The following is a 16,764-nucleotide window of genomic DNA, read 5'->3' on the forward strand; positions in this document are numbered from 1 at the left end:
TCTCTCTTCCTCCGAACCCCTCCTCTTTGCTCTGCTGCTTGAAGGCTCTCTCTCCCCCTCCCACCCTTTTTGCTAAGGGATCTCCCCAATGAGCAGAGTCAGCAAAATCTGTTTGCACTCACAGCCAGCGGTTTGGCTTTGTGCTGATCTTTGGGGGAGAGGCAGGGAACCACCAGTTCTTAGCAAACAGGAAGACACAGCCCTGCTTTTCCTTAGGCAGGCCATGGGTGGGGCCACCTGGTTCACTACTGTCTATGCTATGTCTAGGCAGTAGCTCTGGGGAAAGGACTTTCCTGGCCCTACTTGGAGATGTTGCCAGGGACAACCATAAGCTGCGCCTTAGAAGAGCTGGTCATGGAACCAATCAGAGAGAAGGTGACCTTGGACTCAATCCAGAGTGGTGCACATGACTTGGTGCGAGATCTAAATGTCATGGAACTTTTAGGGAACAGTGACCATAGTGCCATCCAATTCAGCAAATATGTGCGGAGAGAATCACCAAAGAAGTCTAACACAGATACTTTGAACTTCAGAAGAGGAAACTTCTCCAAAATAAGGAGTATGGTGAAAAGAAAGCTGAAAGCGAAAATCAAGAGAGTCATTTTGCTCCAGAATGCAAGGAGTTTATCTGAAACCACAATACTAGAAGCCCAGTTAGACTGTATACCAAAAAGGAAGAAAGGTATCACTAAGTCCAGGAGGATGCCAACGTAGCTAACAGGTAGAGTAAGGAAGCCACAAAGGAGGAGAAGTCTTCCCTCTGAAATTGGAAGGCCTGTCCAAATGAAGAGAACAGAAAGGAACACAAACTCTGGCAAAAGAAATGCAAGGTGACAATAAGGGAGGCAAAAAGAGAGTTTGAGGAACATTTAGCTAAAAGCATCAAGGGGGATAACAAACACTTCTTTAAATACATCAGAAGCAGGAAACCTGCCGGGGAGGCGGTTGGCCTCTCAGATGATGAGGGAGTGAAAGTGATTATTAAGGAGGACATGGAGGTTGCAGAGAAGCTAAATGAGTTCTTTGCATCTGTCTTCATGGCAGAGGATACTGAACGTATACCTGTGCCTGAACCAAACTTTTCAGTGACAGAGGTTGCAGAACTGAATCAGACATTGGTGATGAGAGATGACATTCTAAACTGTATGGAAAAATTAAAAATTAACAAATTGCCAGGGCCAGTTGGCATCCACTCAAATGTGATTGCCGACCTCCTTGCAAAAATATGTAACTTATCTCTACAATCAGGCTGTGTACTGGAGGACTGGAAAGTAGCTAAGGTTAGCTTAACATCTGTGCTGGGCAAATTGACGGAAAGCATTCACAAGGATAAAATTATTAAGCATATAGAAGAACAGGACCTACTGTGTGAGAACCAGCATGGCTTCTGAAAACGAAAATCTTGCCTCACCAACCTTTTGGAGTTCTTTGAGAGAGTCAAAGGGCATGTGGATAAAGATGATCCAGTTGACATCGTATACCTGGACTTGCAAAAAACTTTCAACAAAGTTCCTCAACAAAGACTCTTGAGAAAACCTAGCAGTCATGGGATAAGGTGACATGTGTGGATTGCTAACTGGTTGAAGGACAGGAAACAGAGGGTAGGTATAAATGGAGAGTTTTCACAATGGAGTTTTCACAAAATGCTTGACTAACAAGCAGAAGGTTGCTGGTTCAAATCCCCGCTGCTACTATATCGGGCAGCAGCGATATAGGAAGATGCACAGGGACCAGTTCTTGTTTAACTTATTCATAAATGATCTAGAAGTTGGGTTAAGCAGCGAGGTGGCCAAATTTGGCATCTTTTGGTGACGCCAAACTATTTAGGGTAGTAAAACCCAAAATGTCACCTTAAGTGGCACAGCGGGAAATGCTTGACTAACAAGCAGAAGGTTGCTGGTTTGAATCCGCGCTGCTACTGTATTGGGCAGCAGCGATATAGGAAGATGCTGAAAGGCATCATCTCATACTGTGAAGGAGGAGGCAAGGGTAAACCCCTCCTGTATTCTACCAAAGAAAACCACATGGCTCTGTGGGCGCCAGGAGTTGAAATCAACTTGCAGCACACTTTATCTTTTAAAACCCAAAACAGATTGTGAGGAGCTCCAAAAGGATATCTCCAAGCTGGGTGAGTGGGCAACAAAATGACAAATGTGGTTCAATGTTAGCAAGTGTAAAGTGATGCATATGGGCACAAAAAAACCCAGCTTCACATATACACTGATGAGATATGAGCTGTCGGTGACTGACCAGGAGACGGATCTCAGGGTTGTGGTGGACAGCATGTCCACTGCTCATTGAAAGTGTCGTCTCTGTCTGGCAGCTGTGGAAAAGGCCAATTCCATGCTAGGGATAATTAGGAATGGGATTGAAAATGAAACAGCTAATATCATAAGGATCTTATACAAATCTATGGTGTGGCCACATTTTGAGTACTGTATATAGTTCTGGTCACCACACCTCAAAAAGGACATTATATAGAACTGGAGAAGGTGCAGAAGAGGGCAACCAAGATGATCAGGGGCCTAAAACACCTTCTTTACCATGCAAGGCTCCAATACCTGGGGCATTTAGTTTAGAAAAAAGATGACTGCAGAGAGACATGATAGACGTCTATAAGGTCATGCATAGTGTGGAGAGAGAGGAGAGAGAGAAATGTTTCTCCCTCTTGCATAACACTAGAACTGGGTGTCATCCCATGAAACTGTTAGCCAAGAAGTTTAGGGCCGACAAAAGGAAGTACTTTTTCACACCATGCAAAATTAACATATGGAATTCTGTGCCATGGGATATGGTGACAGCCACCAGCCTGGATGGCTTTTAAAAGGGGCTTAGACAAAGTCACGAAGGGCATGTCTATCAATGGCTACTAGGTGGCTATAGGCCACCTCCAGCCTCAGCGGCAAGATGCCTCTCAATACCAGTTGCAGGGGAGCAACCGCGCACGTGCGTGCGTGCGCGCGCGCGAGAGAGAGAATGCCCTCATCACCTCTTGCTTGTGGGCTTCCCAGAGGCATCTGGTGGGCCTCTGTGGGAAACAGGATACTGCACTAGATGGGCCTTGGGCCTGAATGGGCAGGGCTGTTCTTATGGAGCACCAGGACTCCCTGCTGTTCCCTGCTCTCCCACTCCCTCCAATATCAGAGTCCTGCCCCTGCCCCCCAAGTTCCTTGTCAGACTGGAGGAGACCGCCCTATCTCCTTTGGAGTCTTCTCCCTTCTGAGTTACCAGATGGCCCGGATTTTAAGTCAGGAATTTCCCTAAACATCTTTTTTTTGCCAAGCTACGGTACATAGATGAGACACCATTCTGCCACCCACATCACAATACGCTGCTCAGATCTGGCTGCATGCCTGCCATGCAACATATACAGGAAGAAACGAATCTGCCATATACCAAGTCAGGTCACTGCTTGGTTGGCAGTTAGAGCTACATACTTGTTTTGGAACTGATAAAGCAGATGAATCCCTCCTTTTAAGCTCTGGGCTAAACAATCAGCAATGCCAAGGATTGAATCACAGTCCGGATGCATGTATGGGGCAGGAACTTCTGCTGAGTTACAGTTCATCCCAAATACTGAGCGTTGGTCCTTCTACTCGAGGAATGGCTCTCCAAGGACTCGGGCAAAGGGCTCTCCCAGCTCAGCCATCTGAGATCCTTTATTCAGAAGTCCCAGAGAATTGCATTTGGAGCAGAATACAAATGTGTTAAATAAATAAGAAATAAAAATATATGTGCGTCTTTTGAGAGGGGCAGGGCTCAGTAACACAGCCCCTGTTTTACGTGCTCCAGGATCAATCCTTGACATCTCCAGGTAGGGCTAGGAAACGGCCTTGCCCCCAACCCTGGAGAGCTGCTGTCAATCCATATAGGCAGTATGCAGGAACATAGGAAGCTGTCTTACACGAAGCCAGGCCATTGGTCTATCTAGCTCAGTGCTGTTTACACTGACTGGCAGTGACTCTCCAAGGTTGCAGGCAGGAGTCACCTACCTGGAGATGCTTCCAAGGAGTGAACCTGAGACTTTTTGCATGCAGGCATGAAGATGGTCTACTACTGCGCTATGGCCCCTATGGAGAATATCTTACAGTGCTCATATGTATTCTCTTATCCAAATGCAAGCCCAGGGCAAGGCCTGGGCTTTAGCAAAGGGGACAATTCATGCTTGCTACCACAAGACTAGCTCTCCTTCCCAGACCAGTAATCGTACTGTGTGGATGGACCACAATTTCTAATGTGTTGTTTATACTTCAAAAGCAAAACTAGATCATTCAGGACTCCAAAGCTTGAGAATACATTTGGATGTGATGTTTCATCATTCTCACTGAATTCCAAGATTTTAAAAATTGAGCAAGAACCTCCCTAGTCCCTAAACCTTGAGAAATATACCTCATTTCTCAACTACATCCATCCTACTCCCTGAACCTGTCTTGTGATGGTGTGTGTGTGTGTGTGTGTGTGTGTGATCAGATCAGCACTAATTCAGAGTTTATTTGGGAAGAATTGTGCTAAAAGCTGCCAACCTTTTGGCACTTGCCCACTGGTGATGTGCCATTTCTCCAAATCACACAATCTGGACACCAACCCATTCCCTCCAAGACCAAGGGATCAAGAAGAGCTTGCAAAGCATGGTTAACGGAAAGGCATTTCCAGAACTGCCTTGGTACCAAATGGCATTTTATAATCAGCCAAGTACCATCACTAGAGGAATGCTAAGATCTGAACTGGGCAAAACAAAGAACAATGCATAGTGTTTGGGCTTGGATTGGAAGTCCCCAATGTATGCATTTTTGTATCTATATATTACATTTATGCCCTGGTTTTCAGCATAATAGCCCCCACAGTGGCTGTTGTAACAAATAAAATGGGGACAGGGAAGATTCAAGTATGATAAGCAACAATGATAAATTGTTCACATGGAGAAATCCTCATGAGAAAGTGTTATACTGGAAACAATCATCCACACAGATTTTGCACAAAAGATATGTGAAGTGGCACTTTCAAGAAGGTCTTCTGCTCATAATTTGTGACTGCTTTTTGCAAAAGAAATTGACTTTCTGAAATTGATTTTTGCTCCAGTTTTCTTAGCAAAGAATTTAAGGTAAACATTCTTAGAATATTCTTTGGGTGAGCAAATAAGGAAAAGTCAAAATGCAATAGCAATCAATGCTTGACAGTTACGAGACAGGCCTTAATCAATACTATTTGACAACAGACTTACAATAGGATTTAGTGAATTTTGTATTAATCACTCATTCATTCGGGCAACCAAAGAGGCCAAGCTGAACATTCTGGCATCTGATTTTGATTCTGAGATTTGCATTACAGCTTTTGAAATATTGCAAAAAAATTAATCAGCTCCAGAAATATCTTCTAATCATGGTTTACACATTTTGTGATGAGGACACTAAAAATTCCCTGTTCATACACCAGGGTGAAAGTTCATGACTCTGTTTTCTCTTGTGACTATCCACAAAGTTTAAGAAATGAATCAGAAGCCATTGTTGTTTTCATTTGACTAGAAAAAGGGACATATCACACTGCAACAAACACAGAATCCTGCACACAAAAGGACCCAAGAGTTCTGCCTCACTGCCATTTCCTCCATTTGGATTGCTTTTGCATCCAAGGATGGTACCTGCCGGCATTTTATTATAATTATTTCAAATTGCATTATTCATGCTAATTTATTATTTATTATGTTGGTTGTCAATAACAAAGCTGTATCAGGGGCCCCGCACGGGGCCATGGCTCAAGAATGAGCTCAGGTCCAGAGTTCCTGGCTGGTCATTAGTGCAATTTGCCAATGCAAACTGAGTTTGGAGGAACTAGGGAGGCACTTTCAGCATCACAGAGATGGACTGTGCATCCATCTGTGGGTGGACAGGTGCATCCAGAAAACGATGCAGGTATCCCCATAGAGTACAAGCTGTGATTTGCAGCACTCTGGGGTTTTCTTGGAAGGTTGTCAGGGGTTCCTCAGGAAGGAAGTTAGTGATGGCAGACAAGATTTTTGACAGACAGCTTGTTCATCATTACTGTCATCACCTGGCTTCAGGATCCCACCTCTCCAACTGAGGCAGACAGTTCAGGAGGAGAAGGAGAAGGAGGACACTATGACCCAGACTTGGCCACACCCACCCACCCACCCGGAGAACCGAGGGAAGCCAAACCTGCACTTCCATCACAACCTGAGGACACAGCCCTGCCTTCACCCTCTGATTCAGCGGAATTCCCTGAAGACCTGCCAGTCCCCACAAAGGACTCCAAGCACCACCACAGCCAGCTGTAATGACCTGCGTGGGCCAACTGCCCAGCAGCTGCGAAACCACTCTTTTCAGAGGGGAAAGGAGAGCCAACAGACGGGAACAGAGACAAAGCGTAGTCACAAAATTTTGCAAGAACTCAGTACCGGGGATTCCACAGTCGTCAGGATCAGGAGTGAATACGAATCACCATCAGTCACAACAAGCAGGTCCAGATTTCCAGGTCAAGGTTGCTCAAGGTCAGGGCTGGTCACCACAGACATTGTTTCCAGCACAGAGCCAGCTTTCAGGCTGCTCTAAACAGGCCGTGTGCTGAGAGCCCCGCCCATCACTGCAGCTGGGCCTTGTCAGGAAGATGCAGCCGGGTCAGAGCTGGAACACCTCTTCCTTCTGGTCAGCCTCTCCAACCTGCGGCGTTCCTCCCTCTGAGCTTGTACTCTGGCCAAATGTCACTGACGGGGATCTGGGGCAGGCACCTGGACTTCAGCAGCCTTGGAGGCTTCCTCAGGAGGAGGTAGGGGGGGAGGCAGAGGGGAGGGGCCTGCAGGCCTGTCAGCTCTGGCTCCGCTGAGTCAACCCGAGTTTCAACCTACACCCTCTGCTCTGGGTCTTCATCTGAGGAATCCTCCTCCATGACCCCCCCACCAGGGGAGTCATCACACCAGCGCTCAAGAAATGAGGAAAGGTCCCTTAAAGAAACTGAGCCTTCCCTAGGGAAGGGGTGGGTCCAGTTCACACTGCCTAGCCATTAAACTGGGCAGTCTGCTCTAAGAAGCTGCGGGGCGGGCGGGCGGGCAGGGGGGGGAGGCAACCTCTCTTCTACATTGCCCTACCTGGCTCTGATACTCCTGTTTGGTGCTGGCCAAAGTGCTGATTCCTTTGCTCTCGGAGCTGTCCAAGGTTCCCTGCTTTGGGGGCGACCATGCCTCAAATTAGAACAGGAGACTAATATTCACATTCAATGCACAACCCCAGGAGATTGTCTGATGTGGTGATGCTGGAACTCCCCCACCTCACCCCACCCCCACTTTTGGCCAAGTTTGTCATGCTGGGGGCCTTTGGGAAATGAGGAACTTTTGAAATGCTTACATTTTCATGGGGAGGTATGAAAATGATGACGTTTTGGGGGAGGAGATGTTGGGGATCAAAGTTATAAGTGGCAGCAACATGGTGGGCATCAGTAGTTCCCTCTAGCAGAGATTCCCAGATGTCGTTGACTACAACTCCTAGCATCCCCAGCTGCAACAGCCTTTGCTTGGGGATTATGGGAGTTGTAGTCAGTAACATCTGAGAATCCCTATTAGAGGGGTCACTGGTGGGCATCTGTCCGAGTATTGTCTGCACAACTGCCAGTTGTTCTCCAGGGGTCTTTTTGAACCTGGAAGTGCCAGGAGTTGAACCTGGGGTCTCCTGCAAGCAGAGAAGCTGAACTCCTGATGAACTGCCTTGTACTAAGACAAACAAAACTGCCCCTACTAACTTGGCAAAGAGGCACCTCCCTCTTTATTTAGCAGAGGGAGAGTAACTGGCCCTATCCAGCCCCAGCACAGCATCCTTCCAGTGGCTGCTGCTGGTGTCTGTCTTAGGTTTCTTTTTTAGATTGTGAGCCCTTTGGGGACAGGGAACCATCTTATTTAGGGAACCTGCTACCTGGGCAAAGAGGCACCTTTTTAATGTGGTGATTCTCGTTACTGAGCAGGGGGAGAGTAACTGGCCCTGTCCACCCCCAGCACAGGACCTCCAGTGACTGTTGCTGGTGTCTATCTTGTGTTTCTTTTTTGATTGTGAGCCCTTTGGGGACAGGGAGCCATCTTATTTATTTATTAATTATGTCTCTCTGTAAAACCACTTTGGAAACTTTTGTTGAAAAGCGGTATATAAATATTTTGTTGTTGTTGTTGTTATTTATTATTTCTCTATGTAAACCACCTTTTGGAAGGGCGGTATAGAAATTGAATGAATGAATGAATAGATGGATAATATATTGACTTGCAGTGGCGCTTTAGAATTCCATGCAGGGGTCAGAGATGCCAGGGAGTGAAATGCATGCAGAGCAGGGCTCTCCCACTAAGCAGGGCTCTGCCACTGAGTTACAGCCCCCTCTGCATCAGCTGTCTCCAGATAAGTCCTGCTCAGCCCCATATGATTCGCTAATGCCCCTCTCTCCACCCCTCCCCTCTCTCCCAGCCCCACACTGCCATTAAAAAAACAACAACAAAAAACAACTCCCAGGGCTTGCTTTAATTACACTTTGGAATCCTGTTTCCAGGGCACGCAATTGGTTGCCAAGGTCCTTACTCTGGAAGCAAGCGTTGATAACAGACAGTCCAATTAAAGCCGCTGCTTAGAGAAGAGTGTGCCCCAGTTTGCAGCTACCACAGGCCCATTGGGGAAAGCGTTTTTGACAAGAATTTGCAGGATTTGGTGAAGCTTCTTTTTGCAAGCAAGCCCTGCTTCTATTTTGAGGCAATGATGCCATCTTGGCTCCCTCAACACCTGTTTTCTGTCTCCAGCCGCAGGAAGGCTGCCACCTCCTCCTCAGCAACTGGGACCTGCAAACCCTGTCACCAATTTCTCACTTTTGCTGGATTTTCACAGGGGGCCTGGAGCTCAGAGGAAGAGTGGCACACCAAAACGGATGCAAGGAAGCCCTCTCTTCTTTGCATCAATGTTTATTCAAACCAATGCTTTAAAATACAAATAAAATCTAATTAAAACATCCCCAAAAGCCACTGACTATCAGAAATGAATATTCAAGTATTGTATACAATAACCAATGTTGAGCTCACAAGTGAGACTTGAAGTTTGCACAGTATGTATGCACGAAACAATACATTATTGGCTTGGCACATTTCAACCTGTTCCAGGACTTCTCCAGTGGCCTACACATCAATTCCAGAACTAAAGTTGACAAACATACTTGCACAAATCTGTTGACTACACAAAGTCAACACAATACTTTCAGGAAATATCACAGCTAAATAAGCTTTACCCAATAGCTCACCCTCCATACAAAGTATTCGCTATCACTCTGTCCAAAAGGTTAAACGTCACAATTGCAGAATACACATTGATACACCTATAACAATACAAACTGCACTAGATGAGAACCATTGCTATAAATATAGACATATCCCTGTACAAATATAAACGGAGATTTGCTGGCACCATAACCGCACGTTGAATGCACAGTTTCACCCTTGCATCCTTATTTTTCCAGAAGACATAGCATCTGTAAGAGGCCTGATGTGGTCTGGGGCAGTATAACTGCACAGCGGAGAGGGTTAAAGGGCTCCTTCCCCTGCACTACAGCACACAAGACCAAGCTTGAATTGTAGGACCTTAAGAACATAAGAACATCCCTGCTGGATCAGGCCCCCCAAGGCCTCTCTAGTTGAGCATCCTGGTTCACACCACCAGATGCCCCTGGGGAGCCCACAGGCAAGAGGTGAGGGGCGTGCTCTCCTCTCTCCTGCAGTTGCTCCCCTGCCACTGGGATTCAGAGGCATCCTGCCTCTGAGGCTAGAGGCAGCCCATAGGCCTCAGACCAGCAGCCATCTCTGTGAATTGTCCAGGTAAAGACCTTTTTGTTCACCCAGGCCTTTTAAATTCTGATTTTCAGATCTGATTTGATTTTTAACTAATTTAAAAATTATGATTTAATGTGTTATGTGTCTTTATGGTATGTTTTAATCACGTGTTCTCAGTCGCCCAGAGAACAATTTGTTATGGGGTGGCCAAAAAATAAAGTTTATTCATTATCATCATTATCTAAACCCCTCTTAAAGCCATCCAGGCAACTCAACTTATTGTGAGTTGTGTGCTTTTGAAGTTAAATCTCTGAGTGGCAAATGGATTCATCTTATCTGGAGTGCATGTGCTTGCATACCGTGTGCATGGGCATGAAGGCACATGCGTCTCCAGTGAACCGTCCAGCATTTCCCAGTCAGCAATGGCTGAGCTCCACCATTAATAATGTATTGCAGACAATCAAGCTTTTCAAATAGACCTTTAGCCCACCGAACAAACACTGTCTTAGTATTCAAATCAATGGAGGACAGGCTGCTGCAGAGCTAGCAAATTCACCACATAACAGGAGCATTAGAGACTTCAGCCATATGAAACACTGGAATATGGAGCTCAGGCAGTGACCCTTGGTATCAGAATTGGGTGGATACAAGAGTGTCCCATTTTAATTTCCAGCATCTCCAGTTAAAAGATTCTTCAAGGAACAGGCTGGGAGAGACCTCTGTCTTAAGATCTTGGAGCCAGAGTGCATCAACCACATGGATGAACCACCTGATTCAAGATGAAACTATATGGAACATTAAATATGCCTTTCCAGTTTGGTTGGTTTCTTTTTAAAACATGGGAGCTGCAAGGGGGCTTAATGCTGTCTGCGATCACAGTAGTGCAGAGGAGGGGGGATAACAGAGCCCTCGTGAAAACGGCCACCTCTCCAAAATGATTAACCCTGGAAAGAAGCCTGCTGTTGGTGCCTGGAACAGCTTCTCTCCCGGGAAAAATGACAGTGCCCAGTATATGCCTGTGAGAGCTGGCACAGGGATGAAGGGTTACACCTCTTCACACACACTATGGTCCTGATTGGAATTGGAGCCCCACAGCAGGAATTAATAAGGGGGGGGGGGAGCAGATACATTTAACATCACATGCAGCTTGATCTTCAGTGTAAGACAGCATTGCATCCCTCACACATAGTTCCCCACACATCTCACTTCCAGATTAAGTGTGGGGGAAAGGCCAGCCCTTCCCCCAACAAAAAAGCCTCTTCATGCTTTCAGGCACGCCAAGAGCCCCAAGCAGGCAGACACTTGCCTTCCCAGATCATCCATAAGCAGCAGCATTACTTAAACAAGCAGAGTCCGTGGCAACAACGGTGCCCAGGACCTGGCTTGTGAGAAGTATCAGCAGTATCGAAGCAGGAGATTTAAGCTCCCTTCTCCCATCGACTTAGGCTGCGAAATAATGAGCTGTTTGCATTTTGAAGGTTGCAAGTTACATAAAATGGTGAAGTTTGCAGAGCTTAAAAATCCTTAATATTCAGAGAAATGAACCGGGGATCAATTATTTAGTGGGAAATGTCATCTGGGGGCCATGAGGGGTGGGTGGATGAGGCTGGGCTGTCAACCATGTTCTCACACACATTTGCAGCCTCTCAGAATTAAATGAGCCAGAGATCCACGGGAAGCCTGGAACATGGGTGGCACATGCATGAGCACAGAGAGGAGGGCATGGGCCAGGTGTCTACCCCGCCTTGTATTAAGGCACAAACATTGCACTGTGCACTGACCCCTTAAGCACAAGCCAACCTCCAAACGATCTCCTTTCTTGACACAGAAGAAACCCTGCCGCAGGCCTACACATTAGGAGCCCTTAGGAGACACAAACCAATTCATGGAGAATAGGGCAACCCATGGCTACCTCCAGACTCAGAGGCAAGATGCCTCTGGATACCGGCTCCAGAGAGAGAGAGAGAGAGAGAGAGAGAGAGAGAGAGAGAGAGAGAGAGAGAGAGAGAGAGAGAGAGAGAGAGAGAACACCTTCATCTCTTGCCTGCGGGCTTCCCAAGAGCTTCTGATGGAACACTGTGGAAAACAGGATGCTGGACTAGATGGGCCGTGGGCCTGATCCAGCAGGTCTCTCCTTCTGTTCTTATGTCCCTGCCAGGGAGTTGTATATAACCTTGTAAATAAAGCTGTTGCGTTGCCAAGACCTCCACTGAGCTTGAATTGAGCTTGAATTCATTAAACTACGGCTGAACAAACATCACCATCCCACCACCTTGTGTTTCCATAGTGAAGAGATACGAATATGACAGGGATCCAAGATTTGGAGACGCAGAGAGGAACCAAGGCAAGGGAAGCTCTGGTGCTAAAACCAACAAAGGCCACTGCAGGCAGGATAGGCCACATAACACATAAAGAGTGCCACGTGGAACTTTCTTGCTTGGGTTCCCAGGACACTTCTGATGACAACACCCCCCCCCACCACCACACACACACATTTTTCAGGGTCAGCTCATGGCCGAGTAGTAATTTTGACCTAGCAATGGCAGGATATTTCCCCACATCAGCACGACAGGCCCCCAGTTTACTTTTTATCAAGCCCTACAAAACTTCTATTTTTATACAGGTTCCTAAGGTTGGTTTTTCAAAAGCTGACATGCTTTTGTATCCTTCTCTCCACCCACACGCTGCTGTGAAGCACTGTGTCTGGGCCTCAAATGTGATAAAACCCAAAACGTGTGTAGTTGGACAGAGGAAACGAGAAGCAAAGGGAACAGCTGGCAGAGGGTCTCCTATTTTTAGAAGACACTTCTTTTCTCAAGAAGAGCAGCAGTTGCGCTGGGAATTCCCATCTCCCTGCAAGAGAGGCTTCCTTCTGCCATTCTTTCTTCAACACTCATTAATATGCCATTTAGACCATACAAAGAGCAATCTTTTCATTGCTTTTTCTTCTCCATGCTCCTCTGGCGGTGTCCGAATCTGGCTGCACAGATAACCCGGGCAAGGGAAGGGAGAGCTGGTCTTACGGTAGCAAGCATGACTTCTCCCCTTAGCTAAGCAGGGTCTGCCCTGGTTTTATTTGAATGGGAGACTTGATGTGTGAGCACTGCAAGATATTCCCCTCAGGGGATGAAGCCGCTCTGGGAAGAGCATCTAGGTTCCAACTTCCCTCCCTGGCAGCATCTCCAAGAGAGGGCTGAGAGAGATTCCTGCCTGCAACCTTGGAGAAGCCGCTGTCAGTCTGTGAAGACAATCCTGAGCTAGATAGACCAATCGTCTGACTCAGTATATGGCAGTTTCCTATGTTCCTATGAGAGATTCCTGCCTGCAGCCTTGGAGAAGCCCCTGCCAGTCTGTGTAGACAATACTGAGCTAGATGGACCAAGGGTCTGACTCAGTATGTGGCAGCTTCCTAGGTTCCTAAGCTGGTACATGGCTGAGTGGCAAGCCAGTATGCTAGCATGGCTAGAGTGTTGGGCATCTCCCCATGAGTGGGGAGACCTGGGTTCAACTCAAGATACACAGGGAGTCTCTGAGGCGGTTCTCACGCATAGGCAAAAGCGGGCTAGGGAAGCCCAGCCGTAGTGCGTGAGAACCGCCAGAAACTGTGTCGCTCCCGGTGGCAGCAGCACAGTGGCAAACCCGCGAGGGAGCGCCGGCTGTTAGCCAGGGTTAAGGTTGAAAACGTGCCCTTAGCCCAGGCTAACTGATCGTGCGTCGGTGCCGCGCGGCTCTGCACGGCACCCACACATCATCAGCCAGTGTCGGGGCACTCCCCATAATGCACCGTGCACTCACGCAGTGCATTGTGCGAGTTCTGGTGGCCTGCCAGCCCCCAAACCTCATGCTGCCAGCAGAAGCCAGCAACCGTCTGGGTGGCCGATCCGCCCGCCCAGCAACGAGGAGAGGATCGTCTATGGGGAAGGCAGGCTTTGAGGTGTCTTCCCCGGCCCCTTCAAGCCCTTCTCGTGGATCGAGAGAAAGGGCTCTCCTTCCATTGGTCCACCCAGCTCAATACAGTCTACTCTGTCCTATCCCCTGTGGCCCTGTCCACCCCTAGCTCGGCATCCCTCCAGTAGCTGCTGCTTGTGTCTATCTCAGTCAGTCAGTCATGTTTATTTACGGTCATAGACCAAAATTTACATACATAATAATACACGTAATATAGTAATAATATATACATAATATAATCAGGAACATGGACTCATCCTAATCAGCAATTTCCCGTTAGCATAATCTGATTTACCATCTGTTGTCTAGCCTTCTTAGCTGCCTCACAGAACTTAGCAACTTTAAATGTTACTTCCTCCTTCTGATCTGAGAGCAGATAGTTGACGTAAAATGCATCTGTATGCCCTGGGAAATCAGTCAGTAAGGAGGAAATATAACAAGTTCGTAAGTCCCTATAAAAAAGACAGAGGAGTAAGATATGAAAGATAGACTCCTGTTCTCCAGAGCCACAAGGACATAGTCTCTGTTCTTTTGGGATCCCTCTAAATTTACCTTCTAATTCAGCTGAAGGTAGCACATTAAATCTGGCCAATGTAAACATCCTGCGATATTTAGTGATAGTAATCTTACCCAGGTAATTCGCAGGTTTAGTATTATACATTTATAAACCTAGGAAAACTTCTTTAGAGATTAAAGATCGATCAGTCTGCATTTCCATATCATAGATCCGCTGCTTTAATATCAGTCTCGCGTGACAAAAACCCATTTCTAATAGACCATCCAGGCTAAAGCCATATAAACTTATTTGGCGAGATATTGACTGCTTCCAGCTAGAATTAAATTTATCAATAAAAATTAAGTGAGCAAGGCCTGTAGAAAAGAAAGACAATCTCAACCAGAAGCTGAGAATGGAAAACCACATCCGGGCTTCCATCTTAGGCATGCCAGTTTCCATCCTCAATATTACATTGGGAACACATCTAGGGATCTGTAGAATAGATCTCAGAAACTTTGTCTGAACTATCTCTAGTGGAGTGCAGTTAGTATACGGGCCCAACTGTGACCCATAAAGCAACTGAGAGCAGGCTTTAGCTGTAAATAACTTAAGGGCAGCTGGTACAAATTGAGCCCCATCTTGGTGGAAATATGATTGAATGGCCAATGCCGATTTACGTGCATTTTGGGTAACGTATTGCAGATGTGCTTGGCGTTTCGTAGAGGCCTGGAAAACAACCCCTAGATATTTAAAGATCTTAACCTGTTCTAGTTTATGTCCAGCCAAAGACCATTTCAAGGTCTTTGGATGTTTAGCAAAGGCCATAATTTTGGTCTTGCTATAATTGATTTCCAGAGCGTATTCATGGCAAAAATTAGCCAGAGAGCAAAGCGCTCTACGGAGGCCGACAGGAGTCCGAGATAAAATTACTGCATCATCTGCATAAAGCAAAATATTAACCTGTCTATTGGCCAATTTAGGTGGATGGAAAGATGGATTTTGTGTCTATCTTATGTCTCTTCTTTCGAAGCGGTATATAAATATTCACCATATTCATATACTTTATCATCTTACTCATGTTCATATATATTTCCCCCAGCCCTACCTGGAGATGCTGCCAGGGATTGAACCTGGGACCTTCTGCATGCTAAGCAGATGCTTTACCACTGCGCTATGGCCCCGTTCCGAACTGTCTTTTCAGTTATGTGGCAGACTAGGTGGCAACTTGCACTAGTTTCTCTCAGCCTAACCTATCTCACAAGATTATTACAAGGTCACTGGCTTTGCATGCAGGAAGTTCTGGGTTCAATCCCTGGCAGCATCTCCAGGTAGGACTGGGAAAGACTCCTGCCTGGAACCTTGGATTGCTGCTGCCAGTCAGTGTAGACAATACTAAGCTAGATGAGCCAAAGGTATGACTCGATTGTAAGGCAGCTCCCTGAGGCCAGGAAGACCGCAGAGAAGATGAACACATTCTTTGTACCAGACTTCATGGAGTGAATGCAACTGTCTTTTAAAAAAACAGTCTAGGGGGTGCCAAAGTCAAACTTGCCTAGGGTGCCAAAAAACCTCTGTCTGGTCCTGGTTCTGCAGAAGGGGAGGTGACCCAGTGGTCCTTTCCCTGGCAACGGGCAGTGTTCAAAGTATGTAAGAGGAGCATCGCTCTTTCCATCTGGGAAATGCCAGAGGACAGGAGCTGCTTCAAGCCTGCCTTCCCACCAGCCTGGCTGCACCCCTCTTCTATGGTCTACTGCAGGAGTAAAAACCACTGCTTGCCTCTCTCAGTCCTTGGGTGTAAGCAAAAGGAAGAAATGGTTCTTTCCTTCATTCACGCCCTGACTCATTTCCCGACACACACTCCTGCCTCCTGGCCCTCCTGCATCCCAAAGCAAGCAAAGATTTCCACAGCAGGTGGTTAAGAGTAAAGAAAACAGGAGAGGTGAGCACCGCTAACAGGCAGTGGGAGCAGTGGGAGGCCTTTGGCACCTGCAGAGCCAGACCCAGGCATGGGGCTCAGCCTGCTTTTCGGAAGCTGGCCCTGCCCACGTTCCTCCACAAAACTAAATAGGGCATGAGGAGGTTCTGAGAAGGTGGCGAAGACCTGCATCCCTTCATCCTTGGCTCCCAGAGCAGACTTCCATTTTGCTCTTTGAAGGGAGGGAAACTTCAAAAACATAGCCGGGGCCCCCTCCTTCCAACATTGGAGCTACCTTGAGAGAGGAACAGGTGTGTGTGTGTGTGTGTGTGTGTGTGTGTGTGTGTCTGTGTCTGTGTCTGTGTCTGTGTCTGTGTCTGTGTCTGTGTCTGTGTGTACACAACACTCCTCTTGATCCAATGCAATGCATGGGGACACACATCTCGATCTGGACAGTGCACCATAATCAAATCTGGTGGGGCCACAAACAAACAAACTTCTTGGTATTAAAACTGCACTTTTGAGGGATGGAGAGAGTGGATAGGGAGAAGTTCCTCTCCCTCTCTCTCAACACTAGAACATCAGAGGCCATCCTATGAAACTGACTGG

General features: G+C 46.9%; 1 protein-coding gene across 4 annotated transcripts in view; it reads right to left on the reverse strand.

The window, feature by feature from the left end:
• Positions 1–16,764, reverse strand: part of ARHGEF9 (Cdc42 guanine nucleotide exchange factor 9) — a 204,139-nt gene that overhangs the window by 145,288 nt on the left and 42,087 nt on the right. The window lies entirely within an intron of this gene.

This window comes from Hemicordylus capensis, chromosome 11, assembly GCF_027244095.1.
Source record: "Hemicordylus capensis ecotype Gifberg chromosome 11, rHemCap1.1.pri, whole genome shotgun sequence".
NCBI classification, from domain to species: Eukaryota; Metazoa; Chordata; class Lepidosauria; order Squamata; family Cordylidae; genus Hemicordylus; species Hemicordylus capensis.